The sequence below is a fragment of the Lineus longissimus genome, chromosome 19, assembly GCF_910592395.1.
Source record: "Lineus longissimus chromosome 19, tnLinLong1.2, whole genome shotgun sequence".
Taxonomy (NCBI): Eukaryota; Metazoa; Nemertea; class Pilidiophora; order Heteronemertea; family Lineidae; genus Lineus; species Lineus longissimus.
This window is the reverse complement of record NC_088326.1, coordinates 6,260,626-6,280,797: the sequence shown is the minus strand read 5'-3', so window position 1 is coordinate 6,280,797 and position 20,172 is coordinate 6,260,626. Positions and strand designations below refer to the sequence as shown.

The following is a 20,172-nucleotide window of genomic DNA, read 5'->3' as shown; positions in this document are numbered from 1 at the left end:
TGAAGGACAGTCACAATTTTGTCTTCCACATCATTTGTTTTTGTTAAAAAATAACTCATTCAAACCAGTTTTCTATGCATAAAGGAACACTACATATCTCCTTTGTAACAGAAAAACAATAGACCTTGGGATAAATCACAAATGAAATCAGAGAAAGTGTTAAAACAGACAAGGAGGAAGGATGTGACAAAGTTAAAGTGGCCTTAGCTTAAGTGACTTTATATCATATGAACAAACTTTTATTTCAATATAAAGCCATGTTTCATGTAATATTATTATATTTCCTACCTTTACCGAACCATCAATGCAGTTTTTGAGCAACTGGTGAGGTTTTCAGGGTTAGGGTTCGTGTTGGAACACACAAAATTCACAATAGTCAATACACAGTCACAACACAGAAAAGTGGGCGTGATCAGGGCAGCACCGTGATTCTAACATTTTCTGCTCGTTAAATCAGACATTCTCGGATTTCTACTAGCTAGCCTAAGACATTGCGATGATGTAGGCTCTGGTCAAGGTTTAATATCGATTGATGCAAATTTTATGTTATGTTTTGTCTTGTTTTCATGTTCAATCTCCCTCTTTTGAAAAAGCCGGCTGACATGTCATGTCTGTGTTTATACACGTGCATTTATTTACACCTTAAATACACAGTCTCAGGGCAGCTAGTGCGCGCGCAGCTAACACGCGCACAGGAGCCTGCGGCGCCTAACGGCAAACCCTAAAACCAACTACTGCTTTTAGCGTTATTCCAATGTTAGTGCCCTCACAATTGTTTTGTATTCGGCCAAGTTTTGTATTCGGTCTTGACGTCCGGTCAATCGCGACTCCACCGACAACAGAAAACCAGACAGTTTCATATCTACCACGCCATCTGTCGCCGTGTTCAGTAAATGAGTTTTATGTAGTGGAAGTCCTCGCCGTGTCTTCTCCGGGCTTTTCCTGGTTCAGAGTATCCCCGGGGTTTAAAAACATTGGAGTTTTCCATGTAGTGGACGTACCACTTATATCAACAGACAGCTTGAGAGTTATCCTGGCATTGTGTTAATTTCAATCACTGGACCCTCCAACCTATGAATATGCATTGGTGGTATTGTCTCCAGCATGAACATTTCCAGTGAAAAATCAGTTTTCTTTTACGTTAAGAAAATTATTTCTCGGAAAAAGTGTGAATTTAATTATGGCAGAATGACGACCTACGAAATTCTCGCGGTTTTTTTGGAGTCTGTTTACCTTTTTGACGCATGCGCAGATGAAGCACGCCGCCTGTCGCCGGGTGTGGAACTAACCTTTTTAAAACGCCGAGCTTAAATTAGCCCCCATTTAGTCCCGAATCGATCGCCGTGACAAGAAAACACCGGCGTTTTCGAGGGGAAAATTAACAGGCCGAGTTGGTCCGGTGTTTTGTGTAGTGGACGCGCCACTTTTGAATAGAATGGATAAATATTTTGTATTATCTATCTGGTGGGCTTGGCCTGAGCCTAATATGGGCCAGTCGCATAGGCTCGCAACCAGTGATGTTAGAATTCCGAATCTAGAGTATACTTTTGGTCACCCTCAGTTAAGTTGACTTCAGTGGGTATTTTACTCTATTAAGTGGACACGAATTGCGTTAAGTGGCCAAATGCTGGTCCACTTTATACGGTCGAGACATAACGCTTTATTATGCCTTAATCGATGGAGATACAGCGTCCCGGAAAATGTCCCCATATATTTTTGGGTAGGAGGTGGTGGGAGTTGTCAGCTTTTGTACTCACAGCAAAAATAAATATGTAGAAAAAGAGTGGCATGGTAGTGTAGCCATGCAGGGGTTATATATACAAGTTGATGAAAAAGCTTGACTTAATTCCAATAAAAAATCATAATTTACTTTCAATTTCCCCATCGTTATAACGGCAAAGTACTGAATCTTCTTTTTCTCACCTCGGGAGCCCAAACGGTAAGGAGTGTTTCAATGAAATTCGAGACACATAACAATTGGGGGATATGAACGAAAATGACTATGTCCTTTCATCATAGATTACGTAATTTGCATGAAATCTATTGTTTAATGGCTAGTTGTGGCCCAATTTTTACAAAAATATCGTTTCCGAACAACTTCTCTGTAACCGCTTGGCGGAGAGCATTAACACTTTCAAGTATGATAGGTGATATATTGAAGTTGTGCATGTTCGATTGATTGTTTCAGGTATGTAACTAATTTGCAAAATAATTAACTGCTTTTTTTACCCGGTTAGCTCGTTCCTCGCTTGTTATTAATGCAATCTTCATGCAATTTTCAGGGAAGGTGGAGAAAATGTATTGTAAAAAATGTAAAATATTCTGGCTGTTCCGCATGTGCAGTTGACAGCTTTGCCATCGTGCATCTATCAACTGATGTTAACAAAACTACTGACAGTAATTAAATCCCATCTCAATGTTTTATGATGGTTTCAATAAATACATAGGCATAAAACATGTAGAAACATCACTGTGATCTGCAGCCGAAGCCTCCGAAAATCATCTTCAAAAATCTAAGTAGTTCACAGGTAATGACTCCTCACTTTCTTACACGCCTTACAACACTGCTTTCTCAAAGCCAGAGCCCGCTTGTTCAAACCTCCGGAAATCCGCTATCTGGTTTGACGGGCGCTGATCTGAACTACCGATAACTTAGCGTACCGCGAAGTTTGCTCCGTTAGGCTTGTCGCTCTGCCATCGCTTTCACTGCCACCGCTTACCATGAGTTACCGTCAAGTTGAGTTCGGTCACTAATACTTAGCGGTTGTTTTGAACAACCGGGCATAGATTGTTTTTGCGCGCACATACATGTTTTTCTCTGTATCCCCATATTGAAAGTATTAATGGTAATTATGCCCAATCTTGAGCACGCACGGACATTTCAGGCCAGTTGAGAGTTACAAAGTGGCCCTGGCCGGGTATCTAACCCGGAACTTACCCGACGGCAGGCCGACGCATAACTGTTGTGACATTGCGCTCCCTGTCGTATTTTTCTGTCACGAAAACACTGAAATACTGTATTCTTCCATTTATAGTCATGTCCCACTACCAAACCGATAAATACTATTTTTAAGTCCAATTTTGAGGAAAATGGGGTGGGAGTAAATTAAAAGTAAAATTACTGCCACTGCTTACCATGAGTTGCCGCCAAGTTGAGTTCGGCTTGTCGCTCTGCCATCGCTTTCACTGCCACCGCTAACCATGAGTTACCGTCAAGTTGAGTTCGGTCACTAATACTTAGCGGCTGTTTTGAAAACCCAGGCACTGGTTGCTTTTGAGCGCACAGACATGTTTTTCGCTGTGTCCCCATATTGAAAGTACATGTACTAATGATAATTATGATAAGATAGTTATCAATATAAAGCGCTTTTCACTGTATTATGTACTGTTTCAAAGCGCTTTACAAACGCAATTATTAGTACCCAGCCTATCCAGAAACCTTTCTGGACAACTAAGGGCAACGCCCAAGCTTGCGCACGCACGGACACTTCAGGCCAGTTGAGAGTTACAAAGAGGCCCTGGCCGGACATCTTACCCGGGACTTACCCGACGCTTAACTGTTGTGCCAACGCGCTCCCTGTCCAATTTTCTGTCATGAAACAATGAGAAATGAGGAACCACCAAATACAATACAACGGTCTGACCAAAAACAAGATTCCCTTGTGAAGAAACTTTTTTCGCCAAAAAATATTAAGTTTCGAATTTGATAGATCCATGTTGCAGTTATGGTCACGGCTACTAATTGCAACTGCCACTGCCATTGTAACCATTATTGATTATGTAAAACATTCTCTTTGTGTTAGACGTAAATTTTCGCTTTCAATGTATGACCTTTCCTGAATTTGTATTTCTTCGGCCAAAGTATCAGCCGATTCTTTTCGTCGACGAAGAATAATGCAGCTTGGCCAACGACGGTAGAGATGAACCGAAGTCTGGCTTTAATGGGAAATGCTAAAGCTGATGACTTGTCCCTGCACGAATCCGCTTCGAGCATATACAACTTTTGAATTCTGCTTTTGTCGCCTGATTCTCGATAGCAATCGCCGCAAGTGGCCTGCAATGATGAAGATACGCCTATAATACTAATTCCAAATATCCTGGCAAAAGTAATTGTTCTTAACCTATTCTCCTCAAGTTGAATTGTTCACACCGTATTGAACATGTTTTTTCTTTCTATTATGGTTATTTTGTAAGGTTTGAATGTAAACTCGAATATGTTTCCCCCAGAGTCAAACTGAGGATTACTAAGCGAGACGGGAAACAATGATGATAACAAACCTGGTGCAAACTTTGCTTCTCCGAGAGATTTTAAGAAATTAAGCTTCAGGGCAAAACCAAGATCCCTGATACTGAACAAGTTGAAAGAAGTGACAAACGTCTTTAAACCAAGGAGATAGGTTAGTGCAAAGACGGCTATATTGCTATGAACTACAAACTGAAGATATCGAAATGTTGAATTACCGGGGCCACGACTACTCCTGAAGTTGTTATACGGTAGCAACAATTGTTGGCTGTTGAGTCCATCTAAACTAAAAGCAAGTGCATGTAGGTTATAATGCTGCCATCGCAGTGCGCCATACTGGCAAATACCGATAACCCCGTCCTCATATTCGCCAGCAATAGCCACGAGATTGTTTATGAAGAAATTATGCATTAATGTATATTGCGACTGATTCTTTTCTTGTGAAAATACATAAACATTAAAAGTTGACGTCACTACATGTTTGATACCAGCTATACCTACAAAGCACTTCAGCTTCAAGTGGTAGTGCCAAGCTGAATTCCAGACTGGAAATTGTCCTTTGATACTTGGACTGTAGCTGTGCTTGTATTTCTGAAGTTACAAAAACAGTAAATATAAAGTTCGTTGGCCATCTGCAATAAAGTAAGGGGGAGAAATGATTGAGAAGCAATAATAACTGCACATTATCTAGCACAAGGTACTGAATTCTGAAAACAAGGGTATTTTAACCCAATGGTTATCGATCCTTTTGGCTTGGTGTTGTTTGGTTTTTGTCACGGATATATATGGCTAAAATGGCTGCCAAGTTAAGTAGTGCTTGATAAGCTGATAAACAAATGGTGTCCGTGTACTTATTATCATGCCCTAGAACAGCTATCTATTATCCACTATGACAAATAGGAATATATCTTCTTTATCTTAAAGGAATGGGCGACTTTTTACTGCAGTATGTTTGTTCTTCTTGTGGTTCATCAGTATGCTATTTTTCCGAGCGCGAAATACCTTTCCCGCCAGGTGAATGCACGCCGAGATCCGAGTTCGCGTCACCCCAGCCCACTAGTATTACGACGCAACGTCATTTCCACAGGTCTCACAGGCCAGTGGTGATCAGCTCCGGATTGTACCCCCCCCCCTCCCTAGTTCTTCAATCTCCGGTGATTACCATGGATACATATGGGCCTACTCTATCCCTATTGCTACTTGTTCAAATGTAAACGTCCGAGGTATTTTGTGAAGGGGTATAGCTCTGACGATTATTTGAGGAAAGTACCAGCTTCAAAAGACACCACCCTCTATTTATATAAGAGATTGAAATAGTTGTCATTTGGCTTTCTCAAGAGAATGAGTAGATGTGAATTAAAGATGTTTTCACCATCCTTGTTAATCTTGAAGTTATAAGGCATATAGATGAAACAAGCCTATCGGCGTCTGATTCACAATGTGGTTTGTGAGGAGTGTCATAGTCGTCAACAGTGTAGCTTACGTATTTCGAAGACCAGTGGAATTGGCGGCGTCAAATTATTAGTGAAATTTATAATTTACAAATTACAAATTACAAATCGTTTATTGAAACCGTGTAAAAAGTTACATTTTACATAAGATGAAAGTACAATGACCATAAGCATGATGAACTAAATAACTGGTGTGACATTGTTGTGGATTTGGTGGTGTGCAGCTGGAGGAGTGGACAATGTCACAACCAGGGTTCCTACATTATATACAGTGGAACCTCCGTTAGAAGACACCTCTCTATTAAAGACAACCTTTCCAATAAGGACACTAGTTTTGGTCCCAAATTGGTTGTTTCCATTCAATTTTGACTTCTCTAATCAGTCTTTGGGTGTTCCGAATGCTTGACACATTTCGAACATGTTTTGGTTGGAAACAACCCTACAGTCTTACACTTATGGCTGAATGAATGACAGTGCATTTTCGTGTGAGCTCGGTGACGAAATGCTGCGACACTGTTCGTCACCAACATGCTTGATGGGTGGTGCCATCTGCACAAAGGACGATTAATTAAATAACTGATGTGACATTGTCGCTGCATTTGCAGGTGTCCACATCGAGGAGGAGATGATGTCACTACATGTACCAGGGTTTGTACTTTCATATACAGTGGACCTACTTTTTGTGGACACCTTTCTATTGAGGACAACCTCTTTAATAAGGACAGTAGTTTTTGGTTCCAAATTGGTTGTTTCCATTCAACTCGACTTCTCAGTTTAGGACACCTCTCTGTTAAAACAGCACTTTTCAGTCCCTGGGGCATTTCTGGAAATTTCATGCTATAGAGCAATTGGTTCAGCTAAGTGACAAGAACAGTACTATAAGACGGTTTTAAAAAGTTGAAAATTATTTATTTAAATGACATATGAATGGTTCAGCAGTAATTGGCAGTGTGCATTATGTAATGAAATATGATTTACATAATATAACATTTTTGTGACAAATAGTACAGATGATGGATAAATCGATACAGTGGATAGCTGTTAGAATATGCAATACATGCAATAGCATTTGTTTTTATTGAGATTTTGCGAGAACCAAGTGGTATTTTGACAAGATAATAGAAAGCCAATAACACTACAAGAACATGACTTCAATACATTGACATTGTAGTACTTGGTATACTAAAAATATTCAAAGATGGGTATCTTGAGTTAAAGTACAAGATGTATGAATGAAGGAGGCACTCGGGTAAGAAATGGTGTCGCTAATGAAAGATTAGAACAGTCCGTCTCAACCTGCCAAGCTCAGAGCGACATGCGCCTGGTTTTGCTGTGACGGGTCACATATACAAAGTTTACATAAAACAAGATTTGTATGTTTATTTAGGAGGAGTACAAAAGTTGTATATAAAATGCCGACTTCATAATGATTTATAGGACACAAAATTTGACATGACAGCATTTTATAAAATATGAATAATAGAAATGAGAATAGTTTTGTAGCACCAATGATTTGAAAATACTGAATTTATTTATTGCATGAATAGAACACAAAAAACAGGATGATTACATGATTGTCACATGCGTGAAATATATTGTCATGGATGGGCATTGGGAACAAAAAGAATTGCTGTTATCAGCTGCATTGGTAGCGATTGCTTTAGCTGATTTTCAGAAACTGACAGGAATGAGAATGTTGATATAGTGTTGAAAAAATATTTTTATGACATACATTGCATTCAAATAACACTAAGAAGTAGACGAGTACTAATTTCGCACACTTGAAAATATATGGACATTGACTGTCACTGGTAGTGGTAGTAGAGTAATTACATGCCATCAGCAGCACTAATTCAGACAGTTTTCGCTGTGCTTCAGTAACTGACTGGAATGACTAAGTTTGATTGTGCTGAAATGATACATAATAACGTACATTGCATAAACAAAATGATTAAAAGATTTGTACTGTCCTGAAATATATGGACAGGGACAGTCACTGGAAGTTTGACATGCCATCAGTTGCATTGCTCCCGACAGTTTTCACTGTGCTTCAGTAACTGACTGGAATGACTAAGTTTGATTGTTCTGTATTTGCCTCCATTTGGATTTTGTGAACAAAAGTTACTAACCTTGTGTAACTGAAGTGTCGAATTCGCCTTGGTCGAAATGATAATACAGTAAATAAATCTATTGAATGTTGCTGAAAAGAAAACATTTACTACGTTAGAAGCCATGTACATGATAACACCACCACCACCATTATCAATATCATCACAAGTCAACTGGGGAATATGTGTGATATTTGTTCAAAACTTGCGTATATGGTATTTGCAGGTCTATTGTATTGCAACATATTTTTCACTTTCAAAATTAACTTTTTTACTCGAAATTATGAATCAATACTAACCGTAAGAAGTGTATGAAATTACAGAAGGCCTTCGTCGAAAAATGTAATGTACTTGTACTCATTCGTGTCATTAAACCTGAAAGCAGCACAGCATAACAGTGAAATTACCGTGACATCAATGGATGTCAAACTAACGTAGTGACGTAAATTTGAATTCGAAGTGCACAATTTCACAATTAAGGTTTTGAACACATTGAGAACTGAAAAACTTCATACAAATGCTTTCACACCAATGATATGATTGTGGCGCTCCTGATGAGGTATCGCCCTCTGCTAAGCAGCTTTGGTCGTAACTAGGGTAAATGTTTTTTTCAAGTGATATGAGCGATGCAATACCTTAGTTACCACCAGCGCCACGTAGCAGTCAATGAAGTTGTGCTGGTACCCCATTAACGTCATGCTTCAAATTTGAAGAAATTGATATTACCTTCATCAAGTATGTAATATTACACCAGGCCTTTGTCGAAAATGTAGATCTCGAAGTCTAACTGTAATGAAAGAAAACATCAATGTGACAATATGGTCTACTATGTATGAGGGGGAGAACGGGTATTTTTGGGACACTGGGATGGGCCGAAAATAACTGTCGGGATTCGGGATACGATAGACACCCTTATTTTAGCGGGATTCGAGACAAGCCGTGTTTTGCGTCACGATTCGGCTAAAATTGCGTATTGGGAAACGGGATAAGCCTTTTTTCCTAACGGGACGTCGAAACAGTTACCCCCTTCCCCGTTCCCACCCTCATGACATGTAGCATTGTTTGTAGGCCTATCAGTATTGTTACTCACAATCTATTTTTTTGTAATTGATACTGGTAGTATCAATGTGAAATATGCCACACGTTGGGAGCATGCAAGGCCTAGTACAATACACCATCATCACAATCAAATATTTCAATAATACACTGTCAACGAGAGTGAATGTTCAACCATCAATCACGTGCATTCTAGTGTACATCCCCCATCCCATGACGGCTTGCGCCCCGCTGACACGACGAGCACATGGCTGAGCCAATCCATCGCCTATACACTACTTTACAAAAATCGACACCTACTGAAACTTTCACTAATTATTCTCGGAAATGTACTTTATCGTTACATTAATAAATGCACATTCGAATTTCAAACTACCACTTATTTTTGCCTTCACTAATTATTCTCGGAAATGTACTTTATCGTTACATTAATAAATGCACATTCGAATTTCAAAACTACCACTTATTTTTGCCGTGAAACTGACCTGAGTTATCGAAACACCGTTACTGCGAAAAGAGGAAGAAGCAGGTCCGCATTTATCGAAATATTGCTAAATATAATTGTCAAAATGTCGACCAAATTACCAATTAAATCACAATAAACTTATCAAATGTTCACTCATGCCTTTGGGTGAAAAAATACTGATTTTTCAATCATTCTCAATTTTACAAATCACCAATCACAAAAAGAAATAATGATGCAATTACCCAAACTAGATGAGATTTGACCACTGGTATAATTCCGCCATCTTGGATATCGGCATCGTCACCACCACTTCAAATTCTAAAGTCTTATTCAGGCCTAATATGTGTCACCTGCTGTGGTAAAATGGCTTGTTTTATCAATAAATAACAAAATATGATCTTTGTAAATAAAATCGGAGATCTTCTGGTGTGTTTTTATGTGAATTTATTACGAACTCTCAATGCAGCGCAGGGCAGCCATCGTGTTCTCATGCGTAGTGGCGATGCGATAGCCATCCGCGGCACTGCTTTTCAAGATGGTGGCAATTGCCCAGTGCTAGAGGCATTAAGGAAAATTGAGAGCAGGCCCCTAATGAATGAACTCTCAACGATATCGATATATTTTCGTAATTCCAGCACAACTGTTCAACAATGAACGTCCACCGACAATCCCACTTAACGAATATTAATATCAATTCATATCATGTATCTTAAAACGCTTTTATTTCATTTTAAAAAGAGTTATCGAGTGAACGATGACCTCCTACCGTACCCTCGAAATAAACAGCCAAAATGACCACAAAAACACCTTTTTAGAAAAAAACAGCGATTTTTACGAAATAAATGTCATCAGAGACGAAACTAGACACTAATTTAGCTAGGTATGCACAGTAATAGTACCTGAAGTGATCGATTTCAAGGAGAAAATACACTGAAAACAACTTTTCAGGAACAGAAATAAGATCACATTGTGAATAATATTTCAAATTTGCGCTGACATACAGGGTGTCTCATGCATTGTGCTGCATCAGTCAATGCATAACTGTATGTCGAGATGACATTGAAACTTTGCCAAATGTATTCTACAAGTGACAAGCTATTCAGAAATGGTATGGTTTTTGTGAGAGTGAGATACTGCATGGTCTACAGCCGCTGGAACAGGGGTATGCATGAAATGACGTGCGTCATATTTGGAGGCAGGTAGGCCTCCGCACCGGCTAGTGAGACCAAAATCGCATTAGCGGCGTAAACAAGTGTGACGTCAGAAAAATCAATATCTACACCAAGACGTCACAGGGTAAATCCATGGCTCCAGGAAGCGCCTTATATGTGTATCGTTCCACATGGAAAGGATCGACGCATGGAGAGCTAACTCGGGTCAAATCGGAGTCAACTTTGGAAATGCCAACCTCCTTGCGCATGATCGGAACTATTTATATCTACGTCGTTCCGTTCCTGCTTGAATTATGCAATCTGAATGTGGTGAATTCCCTCATCCACGAAACTTCAAGACTTATTGTGGCTTTTTTATTCCAAAATTTCAAATGAAACGGCCAAGGGTCATTGTGCTCACCGTATAGATATTTGGTGGTTAGGAATTCATCCTGGTTAAGAAACATGCTACATGTATAGATGCTTTCTGTGCTAAATTTTTGTGATGGCAACTTCACTCGTGTATTCATTTCCGGTGATTTCAATTTTCCAGAAATAGACTGGGATACTATATCAGCACCCGGAGCTGGGAGACCCAAAATGTCTGTAACATGATCAACGACTTCTTTTTGGTTCAAATGGTACATGGTGCAACCCATAAGAAAGGAAATACACTCGATCTGGTATTAACTACCTTTATGGAATCTTGTTTTCGCACGGAGATTTGGCCTCACATGTTCGACTCGGACCTTTTCCCTATTGTGTCCGACATATCAATTAATCCTGTACGGAACCGCGGAGTGTCGCGTGTGGTATACGACTTCGATTCAGCCGATGTGAATGGATTACGTTAGGCCGCGCGCTTTGTGAAAGGCAATCTGTGTCGGATATTGACAAAGTCAATGAGTGGTATAACCTGAACGAGGGCTGAAGTCAAGCATCTATCCAATCAAGTAAGAACTGCACGCCGAAAAGCAAACGCTACAATAGGCAATCGTCCTGGATAAAGTTAAAAAAACTTAGAAATTAATTTTAAAAATTGACTCGCGACAAATACAAATTACATGTTCCCTCATTTGGTCAAGAAATGAGTTCCAAACCTAAAAAGTGGTGGTCATTTATCATGTAAAGACTAAGTGTAACTCGGTTCCTCCTACTGTGAAGTTGGATAGGCAGTGCGCAACAGATTCTAAGGCTAAGTTATTTAACCAATACATCTACTCCTCGTTCGCGCACTCGGTGCGGTTGTGTATCCTGATATCAAACAGTTCGAGAGTCAACATCTCAGCCCTGCAATGGTAGAAGGCAGTAACTCCATATTTTGGTCAAATCCACCTTTTGGGCATTTCTGGAACTACTGCTGGTGCTTTATCTTCTGAAATGGTTGTTATCCCTGTAGAAGCAATATTTTCTGAGATTTCAGCATGGGGGTGAGAAGTAACTCCGACCTCCAGACACTAATACAATGGTAAAAGGCAGTAACTCCAATTGCAATGGTAAAAGGCAGTAACTCCATGTCCAATGTGGAGTTACTGCCTTCTACCATTGTTTTTTTTAATCCCCCGTGGAGTCAATCCCACGAAGAAGAAAAACATCATTGAGAAACTTGTGAGGAAGTTGCCACCGAACAGGCGCAAGTACTGGGAGGATCTCCCCACCTGCAATAAAAGTGCTGACTTACTGAATAATGTGCAATAGCCCCATGACTCATGTGTTTCTTGTATGGTAGATCATCAGTCAAGTCCTTTTGCTTGATCAAGCATTATCATTGCATTTTAGTTGTTCCATCCTGCTGTTTTTTTACATGCTGAGAACATGGCTTTATGTGTTATTGAATGCATAGTGAGATAGTCAGGAGTACAAAAGGCAGGTCCTGTATTGAGTGTTTTTGCTTTCAGGTGGCTAATTGTTTTGCTGAATCATAGACTTTGATTAGGGCCTAACAACCTCAAGCAGAAGTGAAATCCAATTTCGGCTAGGTTTAATAAAATTGGAATTTCACTTCTTTTTATGGTCTTGATTGAAGACTACATTTTAGGGATTGTCCATACAAGCTGGCCTATCCAGGAGAGAATTTGAGATCAACCAATTATTGACTACTTTGTTAAGTTCATCTTTTTATCGAAAGTTTTCTGTTTTATTCCATGTTTTTTGTTTAAGGAATTGAACCCGAGGCGGAGGACCTTGGTTGAGTTACCAAGACACTCGAGGGTGGAGCTAAAATACAGTCCAAACCCGAGCCGACAGGCGAGGGTTTGGACGAAATTTTAGCTCCACCCGAGAATTTCTATTCTAAAATACCTCAAACTTAAAAAGATAGGCCACGAAATAACTTGAATATGTGCGAATTTGGCAAATTCCATCCATCGCCTGCCCGGAGCGCCGGTAGCGCCGTTGTTTACATTATGTTACGGCAGCGCGTATAGGAAGTCCGGATCGGCTCGCTCAAGTGACGCTAAAATCCGCGCAAATGGGCTATTTGGAGCGTTTTTCTCAGCAAATATGTGTAGAGCTCATTAAAAAACTTAGGGTGGTTGATGCTTCCTTGGCTGATTTGTGTTTGAAGCAGTGTTTTGAGAGCCTCAAACTTCTGAAGTGAGCTGTGTGCATGGTTCCACATTTTAGTGCAACCCGAGGGAACTTTGGTAGAGCATCTTGGTTGCGTGTCCAAAACACTCCACTCTCAGAACGAGGCTTATGCATTTTCCATTTAAAAGTTGACTTTACGGTACCAAGGTATTTTAGAATAAATGTTTTAAATGTTATGTCTTATTAAATGAATTGAATAGAATGAATTGAATTAGATGAATATATCAAGGAGATGTTGAATCACAATTTATCCCCTCTGTCTTGAAACTTCCTGTAGTGTGCCTTGTCACTCAAAGGCTTGGCGGAACTCAAAGAAGGGCAGAGACTTTCATGAGACTTCCAAAATCACCACCCAGTAACTTTCTGATCTGATTTTAACAAGCCTAGTAAACCAGGGTCAAACCGTGTTGGAAGGTTGAGACAGAGATCATTCTACAGTATCAGTTGCTCTAAGTATGGCTCCGCCCCCACCTCTATCTCCCCAGCAAATTATTGACCCTTTTCAAGCGTTGTCCCACTTTGATCTAACTCTTGATCGGTGGAGCTGAATGTTTCTCATGATGAAACTTGGCACCGGAAAAAAAAGAAGTTCAAATCCATTGCCTGGAAAGCTGTGCACTGACCCCCACACCCCACCCCAGTGTACCCCGCCCCTGATAATTCATTGACTGGGTGCCCTTGATCCTTGACAGCCACTGTTCTCCCACTTCCCTGTTACAGTCAAAAACGCATTGGAGTTACTGCCTTTGATGATTGTACAACCAAAAATAGTGGCGGTGGTTTACAATGGAAGAAGGCAGTAACTCCACTTTGACCTTGAACTTTGACCTTTTGACCTAAATCACAGTACTTTTGATATTTGGAAGATGAAAAGACAAATATCAAATTGTAAGTATTTTGATAAGATTCCTCATGTTTGAGGCATAAGGTTGATCACAAATTGTTGTTTTTCTCAAAACTATGAAAAGTGGAGTTACTGCCTTCTACCATTATTATTATTATTCTGGGTTGTATTCAATTTTCATGCAAAGACGTAGAAACGGTACTAGGTAAACTAGATGCCACAAAAGCTTGTTGCCCTGATAACATTTCACCTCGCGTCTTGAAGTCTTTCTCTGATGTTTTGAGCGAATCACTTCGTTTTGTTTTAAATATGTCCTTGCAACATTGTTTCGTATCATCCGAGTGGAAAACTACTAATGTTATTCCGGTTTTCAAGAAAGAGAGGACAGGGAGTCGGTTAAGAACTATCGTGGAATCTCTCTCCTCTCTCTGCTGTGTCTAAAGTCGAGGACAGACTACCAAGAAAAATTGGCCAATGGTGATTAATTCAATTGACTGCAGATGTCTTGTCATATGTGAACGGTCCGGCAATTCACTTGGCAAATAAAATTAGATACTCTCACCCAATCTTGGTGAGTTGGTGGGGAGTTCTATATTTTCGCCAAGATTGCCACCACAGGGGGGCTACTTCAGGTAGAATTGTCGTTTGTGAATGGTTCACCAACTGTTTCGAGCAGGGAAAATGTAAACGAGAGGTTTTGTTTTTAACTCTTTCAAGCCCTTTGCACCAAGAAAAAATGAATTCATGTTACTAGGCACTAGCTTTTTTAGCTATTTGAGTCTACATTTCAAGGTGGAGTTCCGATTATATGTTTTTGACATGTAAGCCCGTACTTTGAAGATGGTTGGCTGTTTTGAGAATGTCCATGGGCCTATAAAACTACAGGTATATACCTGATTAATCAGGAGCAATGACAGCAATGGGTCTCATAAGTAAGCAAAGCTGTGCATCAGGTGATCATGATGATTATGCAATGTACCAGTTGGGAAAATGTTTCCCTCCAGTGACGTCACAGACAGGTACAGGTAGCTAAAACTGTCTGGGCCTGACATTGGTGTGAACGCACAGTTGTTGAGGCCAGCAAGAGTGACTTGCCAGGTGACCCTACATCTGTTTTTGATCTTGGTGAGCAATAGTTGGTAGTCTGTCCTCAGTGTGAGGTGATGGAGAGGTGTCTCAATAATAGTATATACCCTTTTTTAAGCCTTTGTTGAATCCAGCCCAACATGGTTTTTGTAAGGGCCGTTCAACCGGTACACAGCTGACTGAAGTACTTAACAAAATAGATAGGGTTCTGGACGGTGCTGTACAGGTTGACGTCCTGTACCTAGACTTCTCCAAGGCGTTTGATTCCGTGCCGCACAACCTATCATGTCACAAGTTAAGCCCGTTACACACGAGGGACCTCTCACCAACTTAGTTGGTTTTAAAATTAAGAACAGGTGCACAGGTGACTGGAAGTTGAGAGTCGTTCACCCACTCACACGAAAGACATAATCCCAGCAATATTTAGGTCCTGCACTATTTAGGCCAAAAGAGTCAAAATATTGCCCAACTATGTTGTTGACTGAATCACACGGGGAAATTTCTCCCCCACACTCCTTATATAAACAAAAAAATCCTTATATAAACAAAAGATGTCGTCGAGAAATAGAACAAGTCGGTAGTGCAGCCAGCAACTCCAACCAATCGGGCAAAGTATCAGTTACCTGGTCTGGATACCTGTTATGACTTAAAATTCCAACTGAGTTGGTGAGAAGTCCCTCGTGTGTATCATTCAGTTTTCACGGTCAACTTTTAGAGTGGTTCAGGTCCTATTTGGAGGGCCGACAGCAAAGAGTGATCATCGATGGAGCAGAATCTTCTCTTGTGCCTGTTATTTCTGGGGTGACCCAGGATTCCATTTTGGGCCCACTGTTATTTAATTTGTATATAAATGCTTTGCCGTCTGTTGTAAGCAATCGGACTGAGTCTGGTCTATTCACCGATGATGCGAAATGTTATAGAACAATTACCAGAATGAAATCAATGCTAGAGCCCGAATAAAAAATCATTGCTATACATTATACTTTGGTTCTGAAAATCTAGAAGCCAAATTTGTAAATTTAGATATACATGTACTAAAACGAGAAAGCGGTATCACCTGTATTGCCCAATACCGGTATTTTACACCAGTTTTCCTCCGGCTACAATTCCATGTTGCTTTGTTCGATGGGAAAACCCAGAAACAGACATCACCTATGATGGAGAATGCCTGACACTCCTGAGTAATCGCGCATGTTAACCCGCACTGAAGGACAGAGTCAGCCCGCTGGATTCCGGATTTAGGGTCATCAACGTATCTGCTGTATGTCAGCACGAAAACATTTACTCGTACAAACGCAGTTGAAGCCATTTTCTTTTATTGATAAATTCGGAGTCGAACTTCTGGCAATATTCTTGTCTAAGATTGGTCTAAGGACTTCTTGCATAAACATATCGTGTGAATTCGGATATTATAATTTTTTTGGCAATAACTGAAAGAAGAGTAATGGCACACCCAGGTGCGACTTCCGAATGAGCAGAACACATCCTAGTACTTAAAAGCTGAGAAGGAAAAGCACGGAATCACCAAGGGCGAATCATGACCTCATTCCCATGAAACGACGTGGCTTTCAAGAAAACCAGCATTCCTGCCTCTCCACAGTCCTTTGAATGAGACTTATGTAAACCGAGGCTCCTAGTACTATAGGTGTCCATTTGTTCGTGAACGCTGAAATTCGTACACGGCCTCGATCCTTCGGCACTATAGAAAAAAAACAGTCTTGCAATCATAGCCTACATATTATAGCGTGTTGTGAAGTCCCGGAGCATCTTCCTTTGGGATACATTGATGAGGAACTCCCTCTCCCCCTCCCCGAAAAAAACCCCAAGAAAGCAAACACCAATTTGTCTTGAAACACTACCAGTTGCAAACGCCTAAAAATGGATCGTTAACGCTGATGATGTCCTTCAACATTCGTAGAGTAACTAATGATGTGCACAACCAGGCGCCGTTGGGCTGCAATAACGATCTGAAAACCAACCTACCAAACATAGGTCCGAGGCCAGATCCAGCAAAATGAACTATTAAGTGAAGCACTATGCGTACACTACTTCGTTCAAGCAAAGTTCGTAGCCTTGCAAGGGTATCACCGTAGCCTTTCGAGAGTATCACAAAGAACGGCTGAAATTGAGTCACAAATTGCGTCATGATAGAATACGCATTCTGATCACGACTTTACATCTATGAAGCTGATTTTTGCGTGTCCTACTAGTTTAAGTTGAATTGTAGAATAAGGACTGAACGCTCTGGACATAACGCCAAGGTTGTATCATAACGGCAAGAATGGGAACGGCATCAGGCATCCTGAGGAAATCAGAGGTTAACGTTCACTTCTCCGTCGCTGCATACAAACCCCTGAGACAATACCCTGCACTGGCTAAAATTCTAACCTCAAAGCAATTGTGCCTTATCAGGGCGTCGCTAGCTTTAATTCTCGGAATTTCATGAACATTGTCTCAACGATATCCAAACTCGAATTTCCATTGGTCGTTATATCTTCTTGACGGAAACGATTTTCTATCGATCAATGTTTTTCATACCTAAATGAAACCTTTAACTAACTATTTTGTACAGATTTCTGTTCTTTGATGATGACATTCCAGCGCCACCTAACGAAGATTCAATAACTTTCAACTCGAAGCTCTACAAATAAACCGGAACCTATCTTAATACTAGGCAGGTTTTGCAACCCATACGAACGACGAAGTACTAAAGTATGATTGCCTGTGGTGTCATCATGAAGTCATATGTGCGAATCCATTCACACGACACGTACTAAATCGGTGTTCATACTTAGCAGCAGAGGCAATCAAAGAACCTTTGAAAAACCATCCTCGATAATACACATTGACATACTCTGGATTTCGTCATTCGAAGCTTCTCGTATGCCGTTTTTTTCCAATGCAGCGTGATGGCAGAATCCCCCGTTGTTAGTTGGTGTCCTGCTATTGATATCAATTCGTCAGAAAACATGGAAGATCGTTATTGCCACAATAAAGTGTAAAAAGTGATGCTGTATCGATTGTTTAAGTATAAAAGAAGGCAATGGATCGAGACACGGCATGAAGTATTTACAGGATGATTTAGGAGTGTTACCGTATAAACAATATAGTTGGTAATTTTGACGGACTTTTATGCGCGTGAGTGGAACAGATATCACGCCGTCATCAATCTGCGTCGCCAATATATTGCTATTATTTTTGTTTGATCGTTTTGTTTCAGCGCTAGCACTAGAGAGTAAGAGCGGCCGTTAATTTAGCCGTAAGGGATTATCACATTGAAAATGTGTCATATGATACTATACAATACCCCAACATGCCCAAGGACAACTTCCCTAATTTCTAATGACCTCATTAGTAATCAGGAGTAGTGCTTTTTTCCGTTGAAATGTATCCCTTACTTTTCTAATTATTCTTGACGAAACAGTCCACAAACTCAGCCTTTTTAACAACCGTGTCAACCCTGAGCACAGTACAAACACAAGTTCAGGCTAATAATTTGTCACAGTAAAACGGTCATGCGCTTTGCATGTGCACAATCTGAGCCTCATTCATATCAATAATTAAGTAAGTGCAGTAAAAACATCGCAGTAATCATATACGTTGCTAATTGATTAATAGTCTCTCATCACCAAAAGCCGAATATTCAAGAAAAAAGGAGACTCCGCTTATGCTATAATAGCAGTATTTTCTTTTCTGTTTCGTTGATTGAAAACATTTTCTCAATTGTTAACCCCTGTTCGTGGTGATTTGTATGGAGAAACCCACATTTTATCTTAAAGCAAGAAGACGGGAGATGTGGGTTGCATTAGGTGAATACCGTCGATTTCCACCAGTCTCAGTACTCTGGGATAAAATGGGGAGCTGCTAATAGAGTTAAGGTTGCAGAGCATAAAAGCCGTCAAGGTCACCTTTTTACGACATTCCCAAAATGGCCGACTTCGCTCTTTCCGATTAAATCTGGTCAACTTAACAAAACGCGCAGCTTGGAAAACTTATCATGTTTAGATTGCACACATGAATTTAGAATGAGGCAACCCCTGGAACTAAGTGGAAGTCCAATCAAGCAGTTTGAAATGTTCCTCGTATCATTGAGAGGGTCTTCATCCCCCCTTCAAATATTTCACAAAGCCAGTGCATTTTCGTTGGCATTGAAAATGTACCTGGTTCCTTCAACAAAAGGCCGGACTGAGCACAATGGCATTTAGTGTTGTAATGGAAAGACAAATCATCTGTCTTTGCTGTGTTGTGGGAAGAGTGATTCCCTAGGTTCGTCCAAAATGGGTATCTTGAAGATGAAGTGTCACCAAGCGCTGATATCTTGGAAGACCCAACAGGAAATCATTAAGTCAGATCTTCCAGAGACACCGAGCCTTTGTTGATGTTGGCCTTTCCGAGAGGGCGTAGATCTTGACCTGCAGTGTGCCGACAGAAGGCCACAAAAGGTCACGTCCAGGCAGAGGAAAAATCGTGGAAAATCGAAGAAATCGAGGAGTCCGTAAATTGTATGAATAAATATGAGTATTTCATGAGAAATTTTAGTGAAGGTACACGCTTGAAAATAATGGACCGTGTACTCAAAACTTACGTTGTTTTCTAGTTAAGATTATGATTCAGGATTTTAGAAGAGTTTTTGGAAATTTTGAATTTCACGGAATTGGGAGTGTTAATTGTAATGAATTTTAGGACCGAGGTCAGTATTAGAGTGTCCGCCTTGGGAGTAATCCCTTTTATCAGTAGCCAACCGCCGCGCAAGCGTCGTTGAACAGGGAGACCCTGACTTGTCATAACCAACCAAGCAGGAAACGCCAAATCATTTAGAGATCGTCACGACCAGACCGGAAAATGAACATTTCGGCCCTTATTTGAAAATAAATAAACTACTCCACAATGTCATCAATTCCAACGTGTCGGTTTACTGGACTTTCTTTTGCATGGGTAATGAACAGAAATATTTGAACAGCTGGTATGAATACCATTAGACCAGTCGGCAGTGTTTGCGAGATGACGCCACGTAGTGTTGTTGTGTAAACAGTGGCTGTGATTGGCTAACTGAGGTCATCAAGAGGCGGCCAACTTGTGTGCTTGACATAACAAATTGTGCTTGACATTGAATGCGCTGCATTTGCGGAATTTTTTAACGCCAAGAAAATAACCTGTAAAGTTCGAGTCCGAGACGAA

General features: G+C 40.4%; 1 long non-coding RNA gene across 2 annotated transcripts; it reads right to left on the bottom strand.

Moving 5' to 3' along the window:
* Positions 1-6,319: 6,319 nt before the first annotated feature.
* On the bottom strand, positions 6,320-9,400 carry LOC135502985 (uncharacterized). Of its 2 annotated transcripts, XR_010449844.1 has the most exons (5): positions 9,344-9,400; positions 8,529-8,589; positions 8,102-8,177; positions 7,824-7,894; positions 6,320-7,603 (listed from the first exon to the last, which is right to left on the bottom strand). It is a non-coding gene; the product is annotated as an uncharacterized LOC135502985 (long non-coding RNA). The 2 variants fall into 2 exon arrangements; XR_010449843.1 differs by lacking the exon at positions 6,320-7,603 and having other exon boundaries at positions 7,611-7,894.
* Positions 9,401-20,172: the final 10,772 nt, after the last annotated feature.